Below are 18,099 nucleotides of genomic sequence, written 5' to 3'. Positions count from 1 at the left end.
ATGCTTGTTTACTTTGGTTCCATCAAGAAGGCATTTAGATGTATCACACATTTGCCATAATTTCTGAATGGTAGCACTCTAGTTGCTCATTAGATCACTGTAGTAACGCTACTGCTCACCAGGGAAGTCTGCTGCTGGTATTCAAAGTGAATGTTTCAGCCTGCATGTCAGAAGTTTTTTAATGAGATAGAAGAGGATTTGAGAAGTCAAAATGTGCCCTAATTTTTCTTTCTGCAGCATTAATCATAATTTCTGTGGCAAAATGAACACCCTCATTTTGTTCCTTTGCAAATTAAATGTTTTAAGTGTTACCACATTATTCCAATCAAGATGGCTTCAGGTGTGCCGTACGTTTGTCATATGTAAGACTGTTAGCGCTCTAGTTGTTCTTTAGAACACTCTGGGACATTCTGTCATTGGGCTATACTTGGGCTACATCTGGGTGATATTTGTGCTACATTTGGGCTCTTTTGTCTCTGGTGGCCATCTTGGGAGACTTATGTGTTATGAAGTTTCCTAATTTCCTAATTTACTACAGTCTCCTCAGTAGGAAATACTTTCAGTTTTTTACTTTGATTCCATCAAGAACGCATTCAGATGTGTCACACATTTGCCATAAATTCGGAATGTTAGCACTCTAGTTGCTTATTAGATCACTGTAGTAAAGCTACTGCTCACCAGGGAAGTCTGCTGCTGGTATTGAAAGTGCATGTTTCAGTCTGCATGTCAGAATTTTTTAATGAAATAGAAGAGGATTTGAGAAGTCACTCAAAATGTGCCCTAATTTATCTTTTTTCAGCACTAATCATGATTTCTATGGCAAAATGAACCCCCTCATTGTGTTCCTTTTAAATTAAACTACTGACTCTCTAGTACTCACTCGCTTCTCACTCTCTACTACTCACTCTCTACTACTCACTCTCTACTGCTCTCTTCTACTACTCTCTACTACTCACTCTACTACTCTCTACTACCCTCTACCACTCACTCTCTACTACTCTACTACTCACTCTCTACTACTCTCTCTCTCTACTACTCCCTCTCTACTACTCACTCTACTAATCTCTACTACTCACTCCTTACTACTCTTTCTCTACTACTCACTCTCTACTATTCTCTCTCTACTACTTACTCTCTACTACTCACTCTCTACTACTCTCTTCTACTCACTCTCCACTACTCACTCTCTACTACTCGCTCTCTACTACTCTCTACTACTCACTCTCTACTACTCTACTACTCTCTGCTACTCTCTCTACTACACACACTATACTACTCACTTTCTACTACTCATGCTCTACTACTCTACTACTCTCTACTACTCTCTACTACTCACTCTCTACTACTCTCTACTACTCTCTACCACTCACTCTCTACTACTCACTCTCTACTGCTCACCCTCTACTACTCACTCTACTACTCTCTACTACTCACTCTCTACTAATCTCTCTCTACTACTCACTCTCTACTGCTCTCTACTACTCTCTACTACTCGCTCTCTACTACTCTCTACTACTCGCTCTCTACTACTCACTCTCCACTACTCAGTCTCTACTACTCGCTACTACTCACTCTACTACTCTACTACTCTCTACTATTCTCTCTACTACTCACTCTCTACTACTCACTCTCTACTACTCTACTACTCTCTACTACTCTCTCTACCACTCACTCTCTACTACTCACTCTCTACTACTCACGCTCTACTACTCTACTACTCTCTACTACTCTCTACTACTCACTCTCTACTACTCTCTACTATTCTCTCTACTACTCACTCTCCACTACTCAGTCTCTACTACTCGCTACTACTCACTCTACTTCTCACTCTCTACTACTCTACTACTCTCTACTATTCTCTCTACTACTCACTCTCTACTACTCACTCTCTACTACTCTCTACTACTCACTCTCTACTGCTCACCCTCTACTACTCACTCTACTACTCTCTACTACTCACTCTCTACTACTCTCTACTACTCACTCTCTACTACTCTCTACTACTCGCTCTCTACTACTCTCTACTACTCACTCTCCACTACTCAGTCTCAACTACTCTCTACTACTCACTCTCTACTGCTCACCCTCTACTACTCACTGTACTACTCTCTACTACTCACTCTCTACTACTCTCTCTCTACTACTCACTCTCTGCTACTCTACTACTCTCTACTATTCTCTCTACTACTCACTCTCTACTACACACTCTCTACTACTTGCTCTCTACTACTCGCTCTCTACTACTCTCTACTACTCTTTCTACTACTCACTCTCTACTACTCCCTACTACTCACTCTACTCTTCACTCTCTACTACTCACTCTCCACTACTTCACTACCCTCTACTACTCATTCTCCACTACTCACTCTCTACTACTCTACTACTCCCTACTACTCTCTCTCTACTACTCACTCTCTACTACTCACTCTCTACTACTCACTCTCTACTACTCTCTACTACTCACTTTCTACTACTCTCTCTCTACTACTCACTCTCTACAACTCACACTCTACTATTCCCTACTACTCACTCTACTACTCACTCTCTACTACTCTCTACTACTCACTCTCCACTACCCTCTACTACTCACTCACTACTACTCACTCTCTACTACTCTACTACTCCCTACTACTCTCTCTCTACTACTCACTCTCTACTACTCTCTACTACTCACTCTCTACTGCTCTCTCTCTACTACTCTCTCTACTACTCTCTAATACTCTCTACTACTCACTCTACTACTCACTCTACTACTCACTCTACTACTCTCTACTACTCACTCTCTACTACTCTCTCTCTCTACTACTCTCTTCTACTCACTCTACTACTCACCCTCTACTACTCTCTACTACTCACTCTCTACTGCTCTCTTCTACTACTCTCCACTACTCACTCTACTACTCTCTACCACTCACTCTCTACTACTCTACTACTCACTCTCTACTACTCTCTCTCTCTACTACTCCCTCTACTACTCACTCTACTAATCTCTACTACTCACTCCTTACTACTCTTTCTGTACTACTCACTCTCTACTATTTACTCTCTACTACTTACTCTCTACTACTCACTCTCTACTACTCTCTCCTACTCACTCTCCACTACTCACTCTACTACTCGCTCTCTACTACTCTCTACTACTCACTCTCTACTACTCTACTACTCTCTGCTACTCTCTCTACTACTCGCTCTCTACTACTCTCTACTACTCGCTCTCTACTACTCTCTACTACTCACTCTCCACTACTCAGTCTCTACTACTCGCTACTACTCACTCTACTACTCACTCTCTACTACTCTACTACTCTCTACTATTCTCTCTGCTACTCACTCTCTACTACTCACTCTCTACTACTCTACTACTCTCTACTACTCTCTCTACTACTCACTCTCTACTACTCACTCTCTACTACTCACGCTCTACTACTCTACTACTCTCTACTACTCACTCTCTACTACTCTCTACTACTCTCTACCACTCACTCTCTACTACTCTACTACTCTCTACTACTCACTCTCTACTGCTCACCCTCTACTACTCACTCTACTACTCTCTACTACTCACTCTCTACTACTCTCTACTACTCGCTCTCTACTACTCTCTACTACTCACTCTCCACTACTCAGTCTCTACTACTCTCTACTACTCACTCTCTACTGCTCACCCTCTACTACTCACTGTACTACTCTCTACTACTCACTCTCTACTACTCTCTCCCTACTGCTCTACTACTCTCTACTATTCTCTCTACTACTCACTCTCTACTACACACTCTCTACTACTTGCTCTCTACTACTCGCTCTCTACTACTCTCTACTACTCTTTCTACTACTCACTCTCTACTACTCCCTACTACTCGCTCTACTATTCACTCTCTACTACTCACTCTCCACTACTTCACTACCCTCTACTACTCACTCTCTACTACTCACTATCTACTACTCTACTACTCCCTACTACTCTCTCTCTACTACTCACTCTCTACTACTCACTCTCTACTACTCACTCTCTACTGCTCTCTCTCTACTACTCTCTCTCTACTACTCTCTAATACTCTCCACTACTCACTCTACTACTCATTCTACTACTCACTCTACTACTCTCTACTACTCACTCTCTACTACTCTCTCTCTCTACTACTCTCTTCTACTCACTCTACTACTCACCCTCTACTACTCTCTACTACTCACTCTCTACTACTCTCTTCTACTACTCTCTACTACTCACTCTACTACTCTCTACCACTCACTCTCTACTACTCTACTACTCACTCCCTACTACTCTCTCTCTCTACTACTCCCTCTCTACTACTCACTCTACTAATCTCTACTACTCACTCCTTACTACTCTTTCTCTACTACTCACTCTCTACTATTCACTCTCTACTACTTACTCTCTACTACTCACTCTCTACTACTCTCTACTACTCACTCTCCACTACTCACTCTCTACTACTCTCTACTACTCTCTACTACTCACTCTATACTACTCTCTACTACTCTCTACCACTCACTCTCTACTACTCTACTACTCTCTACTACTCACTCTCTACTGCTCACCCTCTACTACTCTCTACTACTCACTCTCTACTACTCTCTCTCTACTACTCATTCTCTACTATTCTCTACTACTCTCTACTACTTGCTCTCTACTACTCTCTACTACTCGCTCTCTACTACTCTCTACTACTTGCTCTCTACTACTCGCTACTACTCACTCTACTACTCACTCTACTACTCACTCTACTACTCTCTACTATTCTCTCTACTACTCACTCTCTACTACTCTACTACTCTCTACTACTCTACTACTCTCTACTACTCTCTACTACTCTCTACTACTCACTCTCTACTACTCTCTACTACTCTCTACCACTCACTCTCTACTACTCTACTACTCTCTACTACTCATTCTCTACTGCTCACCCTCTACTACTCACTCTACTACTCTCTACTACTCACTCTCTACTACTCTCTACTACTCACTCTCTACTACTCTCTACTACTCACTCTCCACTACTCAGTCTCTACTACTCTCTACTACTCACTCTCTACTGCTCACCCTCTACTACTCACTGTACTACTCTCTACTACTCACTCTCTACTACTCTCTCTCTACTACTCACTCTCTACTACTCTACTACTCTCTACTATTTTCTCTACTACTCACTCTCTACTACACACTCTCCACTACTTGCTCTCTACTACTCGCTCTCTACTACTCTCTACTACTCTTTCTACTACTCACTCTCTACTACTCTCTACTACTCACTCTCCACTACTTCACTACCCTCTACTACTCACTCTCTACTACTCACTCTCTACTACTCTACTACTCCCTACTACTCTCTCTCTACTACTCACTCTCTACTACTCACTCTCTACTACTCACTCTCTACTACTCTCTACTACTCACTTTCTACTACTCTCTCTCTACTACTCACTCTCTACAACTCACACTCTACTATTCCCTACTACTCACTCTACTACTCACTCTCTACTACTCTCTACTGCTCACTCTCCACTACTCCACTACCCTCTACAACTCACTCACTAACACTCACTCTCTACTACTCTACTACTCCCTACTACTCTCTCTCTACTACTCACTCTCTACTACTCTCTACTACTCACTCTCTACTGCTCTCTCTCTACTACTCACTCCACTACTACTCTCTCTCTACTACTCTCTAATACTCTCTACTACTCACTCTACTACTCACTCTACTACTCTCTACTACTCACTCTCTACTACTCTCTCTCTCTACCACTCTCTTCTACTCACTCTACTACTCACCCTCTACTACTCTCTACTACTCTCTCTGCTACTAACTCTCTACTACTCTCTACTACTCACTCTCTACTACTCGCTCTACTACTCACTCTCTAATACTCTCTACTCCGCTCTACTACTCACTCTCTACTACCTACTCTGTACTACTCTCTACTACTCACTCTACTACTCTCTACTACTCACTCTCTGCTACTCTCTGCTACTCTCTACTACTCACTCTCTACTCTATTACTCATCCTCTACTCTCTACCTCATTCTCTACTACTCTCTACCTCTCTACCTCTCTACCTCTACCTCTACCTCTCTACCTCTACACCTCTACCTCTCTACCTCTCTCTACATGCACACATATGCACATAAATATATGCATATATATGGATATGCATTTATATATATGTATGTGTATATATATATATACATCCATATATAAAGATATATATAATCTGCATATCTATATAAATACAAATATAAATGCATGCATACATATACATATATGCATACATATGCATGTTATGTACATGAAAGTTTGAAAAACACTAATAAAAGCAAAGCTAAAAAGCCACATAATTACAAACAGAATTGCTTTAACTTAAACGAGGGCGTGACCTATTGCATTTTCAATGCTTGTTTTCTTTGGTTCCATCAAGAAGGCATTCAGATGTGTCACACATTTGCCATAAATTCTGAATGTTAGCACTCTAGTTGCTCATTAGATCACTGTAGTAAAGCTATTGCTCACCAGGGAAGTCTGCTGCTGGTGTTCAAAGTGCATGTTGCAGTCTGCATGTCAGAATTTTTTTATGAAATAGAAGAGGATATGAGAAGTCAAAATGTGCCCTAATTTTTCTTTCTGTAGCACTAATCATAATTTCTATGGCAAAATGAACCCCCTAATTTTGTTCCTTTGCAAATCAAATGTTTTAAGTGGTACCACTTTATTTCAATCAAGATGCCTTCAGGTGTGCCATACTTTTGTAATAAGTAAGACTGTTAGCGCTCTAGTTGTTCTTTAGAACACTCTGGGACATTCTGTCATTGGGCTATACTTGGGCTACATCTGGGTGATATTTGTGCTACATTTGGGCTCTTTTGTCTCTGGTGGCCATCTTGGGAGACATATTTGTTATGAAGTTTACTAATTTCCTCATTTACTACAGTCTCCTCAGTAGGAATACTTTCAGTTTTTTACTTTGATTCCATCAAGACGGCATTCAGATGTGTCACACATTTTCCATAAATTCAGAATGTTAGCACTCTAGTTGCTCATTAGATCACTGTAGTAAAGCTACTGCTCACCAGGGAAGTCTGCTGCTGGTATTGAAAGGGCATGTTTCAGTCTGCATGTCCGAATTTTTTAATGAAATAGAAGAGGATTTGAGAAGTCACTCAAAATGTGCCCTAATTTTTCTTTCTGCAGCACTAATCATACTTTCTATGGCAAAATGAACCCCCTTATTTTGTTCCTGTTTAAATTAAATGTTTTAAGAGTTACCACTTTATTCCAATCAAGATGGCTTCAGGTGTAGCATACGTTTGTCATAAGTAGGACTGTTAGCGCTCTAGTTGTTCGTTAGAACACTCTTGGAAGCTGCAGTAGAACACAAAGGAATCAACTGACAGTCTCTGCCCTTGTTGGATGTACATGTTTTACTGAGAATGTCAGACTTCATTCTCACATGACTGAGAAAGATAATGTGAATTTACAGAAAATATGCTCTCAGTTTAGCTTATAGATCACCTTCCAAACCTCTGTGGGAAAAGCATGAGAAAATAGTTTTCTCTCAAACATGATTCATGAAATCCCAGCAGAAGGCTTTTTCACATGGTAAACTCCCATTAGAACACACCACAATTCCTAAAATGAGTATGGTACCATCAACAAATGATTTATAATGTAACTAAAGTCTTAAAACCTTCTATTAACTGCAATGCTTTTTAATGAGGTGCTGATATGTATATTGGTCCCAAGATGGCTGCCAACACTTCTTGGATGAAGTGCTGACAGCTAATCAGATCTCACGATGAGATGTGTGGTTCGGCTCCACCAAGATATATATGTGATTTTGATTTTCTCAGGAACTACTGAACGGATTTACACCATTTAAGCAAAAGGCGTGACTCTGAACCAAGGTCTACCTTTCTGCCAAATTTGGTGTAATTCCGTTCAGCAGTTCGGGCTGTAGCTGCGACTAAAGGTCCTATGGAATATTGCACGGGGAAAACACGTTTTGGGACCCCCCTTTTTTCTTGGCCCCCGCTTGACGAATCACCCCGAGACTTTCAGGATAGGAGCGGACTGGAGCGGGGCACGAGTTTTGAAAATTTCGCGAAGATTCGTCTACTGGCGCAAAAGTTATTCCAAATAGAATGTTGTAGATTCTCTATGGATAATAGGTGCTAACTATAACTACCTACTGGCAACCGCCAGTAGGTAATATATATATATATATATATATATATATATATATATATGTATATATATATATATATATATATATATATATACACATATATATATATGTTGTGAAAAAGGCCGCTTCTTCGGCAGAAACGAGTTACTGAGAAGTCACGCCCTGACAATAAACTGCTCATGCATTGTGAACCCAAGCTGTGTCGGGGCCTGTTTTTGATGCATTAACACAGGTGTTTGGGACAATATATATATTTCCAGAATCCTTACCATAGGGTGGTGAAGCATGCTAGCCAACATAAAATTTGAAATAAGGCGCTTATTCAAGGCAATTGCAGGGGAAATTTGCTGGAGTTTATTGTTGGCCGCATGAACTCGACACTTTTTGCATAATTCAGCGTTGGTCACATGATCCGCAGTGGCTGTCCCCACATGCCATGTAACATAAAGAACAGACACAAATGAAATGTGAAAAACAGGCGCCATCTTAACAAGTTCACAATATAACAAACACAACAAAGACAAGTATACAATGGCCCAGATCGTCATTTTTAGGTTGAGCCTGGGCAGCGCATGCGCTGCTCTGCGAGGCATGCCGTATCGGAGTATGTACTTGAAGCCCCTCCCACTCTCCACCCATATTTGTCATTGGCTTATGTCATTTTTCTTCGTTAATGCTGACTTCTGATTCATTAATAGGCTTGTTAGTCCCTCCTTAGTACCACCTTGTCTTAATTTGTAATCTCCTATGAGGACTGGCCCTTTTACTTCGGTTGTTACACGGTACATCTTATTTAGTCTGTAAGCACTATTTTTTTAATGAGCCTCTCATTCTACAGGAACTACATGCTTTCCTGCAACATTCAGTACATTCAGCGTGTCATGCGCGCTTTCACAGGGCGCTCCTACAAAAAAAAGCATTTGTTTGTCAACTTGACAAGCAAATGCATTTTTGGGTAAAATCGCCCCATACCGCAATTTCACTTTAATAGCAGCCGCGGACCATTCTTTAGGCACAGCTGGTCTAAAGATAGGGGCGTGGTCTCTATTAACATGAAAGCGCAGCAGGGGCGCTAGTAGACATCAAGCATTTGCAAAGCAATTGGTCTCGTATTTTAGAAAGTTAGACCTATTCTTATTGTAAATGACAATGCCTTTTATTATTGCAGATTTTTTAAACACAAATAAAAGGCATTGTCATCTACAATGCTAATAGCTCAAAATCTTGCAATTGCGAGACCTATTGCATTGCAAATGCTGGTTTGGTATTGACAGGATTCTAGTACATGAAAGAGGGGGAGACAGAGAGCGTGCTTTGAGGAGAATGGAATCAGAGTATATCATCCGATCCAGCAGCAAATACCCTGGTGGCCTCAACCACGATGAGGAGCTTCATGTGCATTTGGGATAGTCTTTCTATGAATTTTTTGACTATGTCAAATGATTGACTTTTGATATGTGAGCTGTGCTTTTTGAGAAAGAATGCACACAGATTAGTGTTTCTGTTTTGTTTTCTATTATTAATGGGGTTTCTTTTTCCGTTTAACATTTTATTTTATGTTTCACAAAATGTATTGTTGGATTATTGGGGATATATCGTGGGGATTACCCTTGAGGGGCGTTTTGAAGATTGGGTTTATGCCACTTGGCAATATTATCCAATTACCATATAATGTCACATGACATAACAATATATGTTTTTTCTGAAACTATGCATTCTATTTTGAGTAGAGTGATATCGAATTTATTGGAATATGGCACTGGCCTGATTTCAGATTGCTCGCATTTGCAGGAGCAGTTGTATTAATTAATGTAATTTCAGTAAAGATTATTTTTAAGTTTGCAGAAAACAATGCATCTGTCAAATATCAGTTGTCTCTGTGATCGTAAACCAGCCTGTTTTCCCATGGAATGTACTTTCAATAGAAAGAATACCTACGAGTCTATCCTCCATGTCTATTATTGTTTTTCACTTGTGTTTAAAGAAAATAGAGCATTTTCATGGTGGGACAGTGGTTCTGACAAAGACTGGACAGGTTGAAACAGCCAATCTAATAAATTAATTTTTCAAGACTCCTGGAGTGCGGGCTCTTTCTTGCGCAGCAGCGCAAGGCTTTGACAACTTGAAACGGTTTGTGCACCTGTCTAGCCCGCACCAACCCCGTCAGGTGTACAAAGTCAGAAGAACTGCAGGAAGCAGTTCACGTATATTACCTACTGGCGGTCGCCAGTAGGTAGTTATAGTTAGGACCTATTTTCCATGCGAAATCCGCAACATTCTATTCCAAATAAGTCTGGCGCCGGTTGACGAATCTTTGCGAAATTTTCCAAACCTTTGGCCAGCTCTGGTCCGCTCCTATCCTAAATGTTTCGTGGTGAATCGTCAAGCGGGGGCCGAGAAAAAAGGGGGGTCCCAAAACGCGTTTTCCCCATGCAATTTCCCATAGGACCTGGTGACGCAGCTACAGCCCGAACTGCTGAATGGAATTACACCAAATTTGGCAAAGAGGTAGTCCTCAGTTCAGACTTGTGCCTTTTGCATAAATGGTGTAAATCCGTTCAGTAGTTCCTGAGAAAATGAGACTAAAAAAGATAGATATATCTATGGCCTTGGAGGATCCGCGCACCCTAAGCGCACCCTAAGCGCACCCTCCCCGAACCAAGCGCGCACCCTCCTGATCACGCGCTGAAAGCTAATTGGCTGTCAAGTGTCTGTCTACATTCGAAACCAGGAACTGTTGGCAGCCATTTTGTGCCTCGGTAGAAGCGAGGCTGATTAAGTAAGGGAAATAAGTGTATGAAAGATGTAAAGGGGGTAGGGTAGAAATACTCTGACCCTCTAGTGTTGCTTAGGGGGTCCCAGAAGGACCCCCTGGGGCCCCCTTTTTTCTTTTTTTAAACGGCGAAATGCGCGCACGATGCACGGATCCCAAAAAAATGGAAAAAAATAATAATAACGTTTTGAAAATATAGTTTACAAATTATTTTAAAAAATATAAAAATATATTATAAAACATTAAAAAAAAAATTAAAAACCCAATAATAATTTCTTTTTTTTTACATTTTTAAAAGAATTAATTGAAAAAATAAGTTAGAAAAAAGGTGATAAAAAGTATTTAAAAAAGAATAATTAAAGGAATTGACACACTGAAATTGAAAAATTTAGAAATTCAATTAAAATCATTAAACATCATAGCTTTAGAGATAAATTATAGATAGGAATTAGCATTTAAAAAACCTTAGAAATTCACTGTAAAAAACATACGTTTCAGAGGTGTTATAGTTAGCTCGACATTTCCCTGGTACAAAACCCTAGAAATTCCCCCATTATAGTTAGTTCAGCTAACTATAATGCACTGCTGATGACGGTACATATTACATCACTCATGACATGGTCAGTGACATCACTGATGACATCACTGATGACATCTCAAATGACATCACTGATGACATCACTGATGACGTCATCCATGTAATAAATTAGTGCATCTTCTCACACCCTAATATAATCTTTGCTACACCGACTCAAAATTTCAGATGGCCATTCTCAAAACCATAGATACTACAATACCAATAACTACATACCCACTCATTGACTCTTAGGTCTACACACACCTCCACTCACTCATCTGTAGAGTCACTCATACTTACAGTCACTCAGTACAGGACTATCATATGCATTTATACACCTATATAGACACTCAGACACTGCCAAACATCCATAGACATACTCACACACCTAGTCAATCATGCAAATAATTAAGCGCACTCCAATTTACAGTTATCCACACACAAGTTCATTTACTCATAAAAATACTACCACATTCTAACGCTCTTATACAATTACTGATACAAGCACACACTCATCCATATACCCAGTTATATACTCTTACACACATATACCCTGCCTTTCACATATGTAGTTACTCACACATGTACCACTGAGATATACATTCAATCACTAACACACTGATACATACACTCACCCAACCATACAGTCCATCACAGATGGACTCTTAAAACCATGCACCCATAGAATCACCCACTCACACATCTATGCACAGAGTCACACACACTGTACCCACACAAACACTCATGCACCCATACAGATACTCAGACAACCAACCAATAACTCATATAGACACTCATATAGCTATTCACAAAACCATGCAGGCACTTATACACCAACAGACAGACAGATACAGACATTCACACAGTTTAGTCACTAGTCTGCAGTAAGAGACGTTTAATGACTCACTTACAGAGTCAGTCACACACCTAGAAAATCATCCATTCACACACTTATACACCCACTCATTCTTCCATAGGTCTTTCCCTATATATATTACACATATTAAAACTCTACAGAAACACATACTCACTGGATGATGTCATCAGTGATGCCATTTGAGATGTCATCAGTGATGTCATCAGTGATGTCACTGACCATGTCATGAGTGATGTAATATGTGACATCATCAGCAGTGCATTGCGGGGGCGCGCGAGTTATAGTTAGCTGAACTAACTATAACGGGGGAATTTCTAGGGTTTTGTACGAGGGAAATGTCCACCTAAATATAACACCCCTGAAACTTATGGTTTTTTCAGTGAATTTATATATATATATATATATATAAGCTGATATTAATATGTATTCTAAACATGCATTTGTATATCTATAAATCCGTCTTAATAGGATATGTATCAGCCACTTAACAACATTCATGTTTTTATTTTTGTGACTGATATTTATTTATATATATATTTATATATTTATATATGAGAAAAAAGAGTATTTTTTCCATGTCCATGCGATTGTCAATTTGCACTTGCACTTTAAAAGGCGATGTCAAAAGACAAGTACTTGTCATGTGATCAAGGGCGGGATCGCCCGAAACGCGTTATGGCAGAGCTGGCAATTAATCGTTTTTCCTGAAAAGGCGGATGTTGAGAGTGAGTTGAAGGCTATATATATATATATATATATATATATATATATATATATATATATATATATATATATATATATATATATATATATATATATATATATATATTTCCACGCTTTAAAGACAAATCACAGGCACTCACAGGGCTAATCCTGATGTGGATTTATTGGCACAAGTAACAAAACAAACACGTTTCAGCGGGACGTGTTCCTCAGTGTTGGCGGCCGCCGCATTCAAACTTCCATAAATACATCATCATTGACACATCGTCATGGCCAGTAATTGAAAGTCAGGCAAAACTTTTTCATCAAAGGTCAGGCATGTAAACATATCTGAGCCACCATTGTTAAGTGGTAAAATTCGACGGCCCCTTTCATATACAAATGTAAATACAAATACAATCTGCGCTCGAACCTCTGCGCGCTAACTGAGTCATTTCACTTATGCTCATTTATCCGACAGATCGCTTTCAATAGGAGCATTAGACTGACAAATAGAGTGCCCACATGCAACATAAATCCAATACATATTAGAAATACATTTGTCACCACCTCGATGTTGCATATGGCTACAGCATAATCATCCGAGGTGCTAAGCAAATTATAACCACTCTTACCTCATAGTCATAATTGTGCCCTGGATGGGCTATGTCAGTCCCCGAATCTGTTACATTATATTACATCTATGTAAGTGTCCTGAAATATTGCCCTATGTGAGCAGCACTCCCACTTGGACGCTCATGCAGCTTGCTATGCATGCTATAGAAAGGGCCTAACATAATTAAAGCCCTGGATGGGCTGATTCCTACCACAACTGCCCATGGCCCCCTCAGCTAAGTCCGCCTACTTTCCTATCTTACTGCAATTTACAAGTGTACCCCAAGCTCTTAACCCATATTGAGGCCCATCTGTGATTTCGTCACCATGTCAAGGATATTGCGAGATTCTAATCTCTGCAATCTCTTTTCCCTGTCCGCTCCTCTTATGTCACATGGTATATGGTCTATACAAAAATCCCCTGCATGTTGAACAGTATGATTAAACAGTGTACACAGCATTCTGCGACTTTCGTTCCATGCCCCCCAGATTCTGGTCCATTTTTGTGGGCACCCTCTTCCCTCATATCGCCCGCTCCGCCTGCATGCACCAATCCATATCTGCTTCCCACTCACTGAATTTGAGCCTGGTGGTCCCCTTCCAGGATCTCGCTATATTACGCTTTGCTATCATGCACCCCAGGGAGATCCATATTTTCTCCGCCCTCGAGAGATCCGTAGCATCCCATATATTAAAAAGGCACCACCGGGACGTGACCTCCATTGTTTTCTCACTTATTGAAAGCAGCGCCGACGTTACCTTCCCCATTATGTCTGGAGAAGCGGGCATTCCCACCATTAGTGCATGTATGTTCCAGTCAGCCCACAACCCCTAGGGCACGTCGGGGAAGGTATGACACCCATTTTGACCAACACTGAATTAGTATAGTATGCCCTGTGGAGGAGTTTGTGTTGGATAAACTTAAATCGGGATTGGATTGCTACCTCCCGGGGTGACGCCAGTGCTTCTTGCCAGTCCTCGTCACTTATATCCCCCACATCCTCTGCCTATTTTGCTCATATTTTCCCCATTGAATCTGGGGTGTTATTAAGTATTTTTCTATATGTCAGGGAGAACACCCTATTATGGAGGTAATCGTCCAGCAATCTATCTTCCAGGGGTGAGGAGACAGGTAGGTCAGAGCCCCTGGGTATTGCCCTCTGCAGTGCATTCCTGGCCTGAAGATATCGGAAGGCTTCCCTTGCGTTCAGATCATAGTCCCGTTGAAGGTCGCCAAAAGGTCTCACCTTGCCACCCACCCACATATCTCTGACTGTGGAGAGTCCAATCAAGTCCCACTTGTCAAACCCTGGGTATTTTGCCAATAACCCGAGTCGGTCTGTTTCGAGCAATGGGGTGACCTGTGTGATCTTATTTTTCCACCCCAAGACAGACATAGCCATATGCCACAGGGCGATGGTAGTGGAGGTTGGGGTGTATTTGGGTGTGTCATGTGTTCCCCCATAAATTGCTCTACAGTAATCGCCCGGCGTCATATTGTTCCTGTCCATTCTATAAGCTGGGTCCGTATGGGGCGGTGAACCCAGGAGTTAGTGACCATCAGTTTAGAAGCCCAATAGTAACTTTTAAGTGCAGGCAGGGCTAACGCTCCATCATACCAGCTCTTTGTTAGTTTAATCAGTGAAATATGCGGAGCAGCACCGTTTCACAGTAAAGAGCGCACTTCCGACTCCATGGATTGGAAGTAATGGTCTGGTACCAAATGAGGTGTATTCTGCAAAGCATAAACAAAGAGGGGCAGAGCCATCATTTTATATAGAGCAGCCCTGCCCAACAACGTGAGGGGCAGGGTTTTCCAGTGTTGCACATCTTCACAAAAGCGGCGCGGGGGGAGCCAGCTTGTTCTCGTAAAATAATGTAGGAATAGCCACAATATATATCCCCAGATATCGAAAACGCTTCGTGACGATTGTGGCCGCACAACCTCTAGGCAAGGTGGGGCAATCCCCACACCAAACATACAGCAGGGACTTGTCCCAGTTAATGGTGTATCCTGAGTATTTTTGTGAAAGAGTAAAAATATGTAGCATCCGATGAATCGAAGAGTAAGGTCTGTCCAGATACAACAAACATTGGCGTAGAGGGAGATTCTATCCACCCACTCCGATGTCCAGTTCAAGCCCCTGATGAGGGGGTCCCCCCTGATCCAAATTTCCAGGGGCTTGAGGGCCAAGACAAAAATTTAGGGAGATAATGGACAGCCCTGCCTGGTTCCCTTCTGCAAAATTAATGTTCTTGATCTCCCGCCGTTCACTATAATTCGGGCCAGGGGTTCCGAATAAAGGAGTCGTATGATCTTCTCTGATCGTCGCCGCCCTACCCATGATGCCATGAAGGCGATATAAATTTAGGGTAGTGTTCCTGCTCGGCATAAAGCCGTATTGATCTGGATGGATCAGCTTGCTCAGCAAGGGAGATATACGCATTGCCAAAATCTTGGCGAATATCTTGACTTCCGGGTCTGGAAGCGAAATAGACCTTTATGATCCGCACCGCTCGGGGGGGTTTGCCTGCTTTAAGTATAACTACGATATTGGCCAATCTCTGGGTTTGCTTAAAACAATTCGTTTGGAAGGCCGCTTGGGCCCATAGCTTTCCCCGACTGAAATGCCCCGATTGCCTTAACAATCTCCTCGGTGGACAAACCCGCGTCTAGAGCTTCGACGTCTTGTGGCTCAAGAACAGGCAGCTTGAGGGTGGCCAGTAGCTCCTGCGCTTCATCATGCGTAGCGGCCCCCTTAGATTCATAGATCTGCTCAAAATGTTCCGGAAATGCCTCAGCAATCTCGTCCCCTTTATGCAACAATGAGCCATCCCTGCCTTCGATCGTGGAGACCCATCTATTGGCTCTGTCCCACCTATCCAGCCAGGTCAGTAATTTACTCGCCTTGTCACTGACCTTGTATGTGCGTTGTTCGGAGGTGCTGTGTTGTGCTCTGGCCGCCTCCTCAGCAATGTCTTTATATTCCTTTTGCTTCAGAAGTAGCCTATGTGTGGTGGCTGCAGCGTTGGTTGTGATTAAGTCATGCTCCAGTTGCCTGATCTCGCCCTCCATCAACAGCAATTGTTTTCTCTTTTCCTTCTGGTGACCAGTGATCGCTGACACCCCACTTCCCCGCACAACAGTCTTGCATGCCTCCCACAGCACTAGATCGGAGTCTACAGAATCATTGTTGTCCTTGAAATAATCAGTGGTCTCTCTGACAAGTTTCTCTCTGATAACCAGCTTCTTAAGATACCAGGGGTTAAGAGCCATCTCCGGACGTGAATTGGGGGGAGAGCCCCCCTACCGTGTCACCAGGGAAAATGATCAGAGATGCCCCTCAGAAGATGTACAACCTCTCCAAACATGGGAAGTTGATCGGCCTTACAGAGAATATAATCAATCCGGGACAAGCTCCCATGCACCCCCGAGAGAAAAGTGTATTGTAGGGAAGAGGGATTCTGCGCTCTCCAGGTATCTATCAGACCCATGGCCCTGAGGAAATCAGCCATAACTTTTTTTGGAGTGTTCTCCCAATCTGGGCGGCTTTCTGTCCAATTCCCAGTTAAGAGTGGCATTACAGTCTCCTCCAAACAATAGGTCGCCCTCAGGTAGATTAAGCAAGTGGGTGCCAAAATCAACCAGAGTCGTTGAGTGTAATCTGGGCGGAAATAGAGTGATGTTATGTTAAGCGGCCTGCCCTCCCACCACCCGGAAACCGTGACAAATCTACCCAGAGCGTCATGTGTAGCGGTCTGTATTTGGAAGGGGAAAGCTTTACGCAGGAGGATCCCCACCCCCCTCGATCTCCTGGCATAGCCTGCATAGGCCACCAGTTTGTAACTCCAACTATTAAGTGCGCAGTAAGAGTTCCCTTGTATATGGGTGCCTCGCTTCCCCTGCCACAAACTGGGTGGCCGCTCTCTTGTTGTTAAGGCTTTCCAGGCGTGGAATGCCGTCCAATTTGCTCTGCGCAATACTCAGGACCCGCTTGCATTTAAGAAACTATTAAAAACTCATTTGTTCCCGTAATTGCTGGCTGCTCAGTCAGAGACTTCTCTTGGTTCCGCACGGGGACACTCCTCGGAGTAGCTATTGCGTGTTATAAAAGGATTTAACATAACATAACATAACATAACATAACATATGGGTTTCTTGAAGCAAGACCACGTCTGGGGCTTGCTGTTTCAGATACTGTAGGACCATTCCTCTTTTGATGTTATCTCCCAAGCCATTTACATTCCAAGAGATTATTTTGAAATGGAGCATTCTCCGAGTTACCATACATTTGGGTGATGTGGGTAAGGATGTTTGTACACGTGGGTAAGGCATGGGTAGCACCAGAC

Source organism: Triturus cristatus, chromosome 2_2 (genome assembly GCF_964204655.1).
Source record: "Triturus cristatus chromosome 2_2, aTriCri1.1, whole genome shotgun sequence".
Taxonomy (NCBI): domain Eukaryota; kingdom Metazoa; phylum Chordata; class Amphibia; order Caudata; family Salamandridae; genus Triturus; species Triturus cristatus.
Note: the sequence above shows the minus strand (reverse complement) of the source record.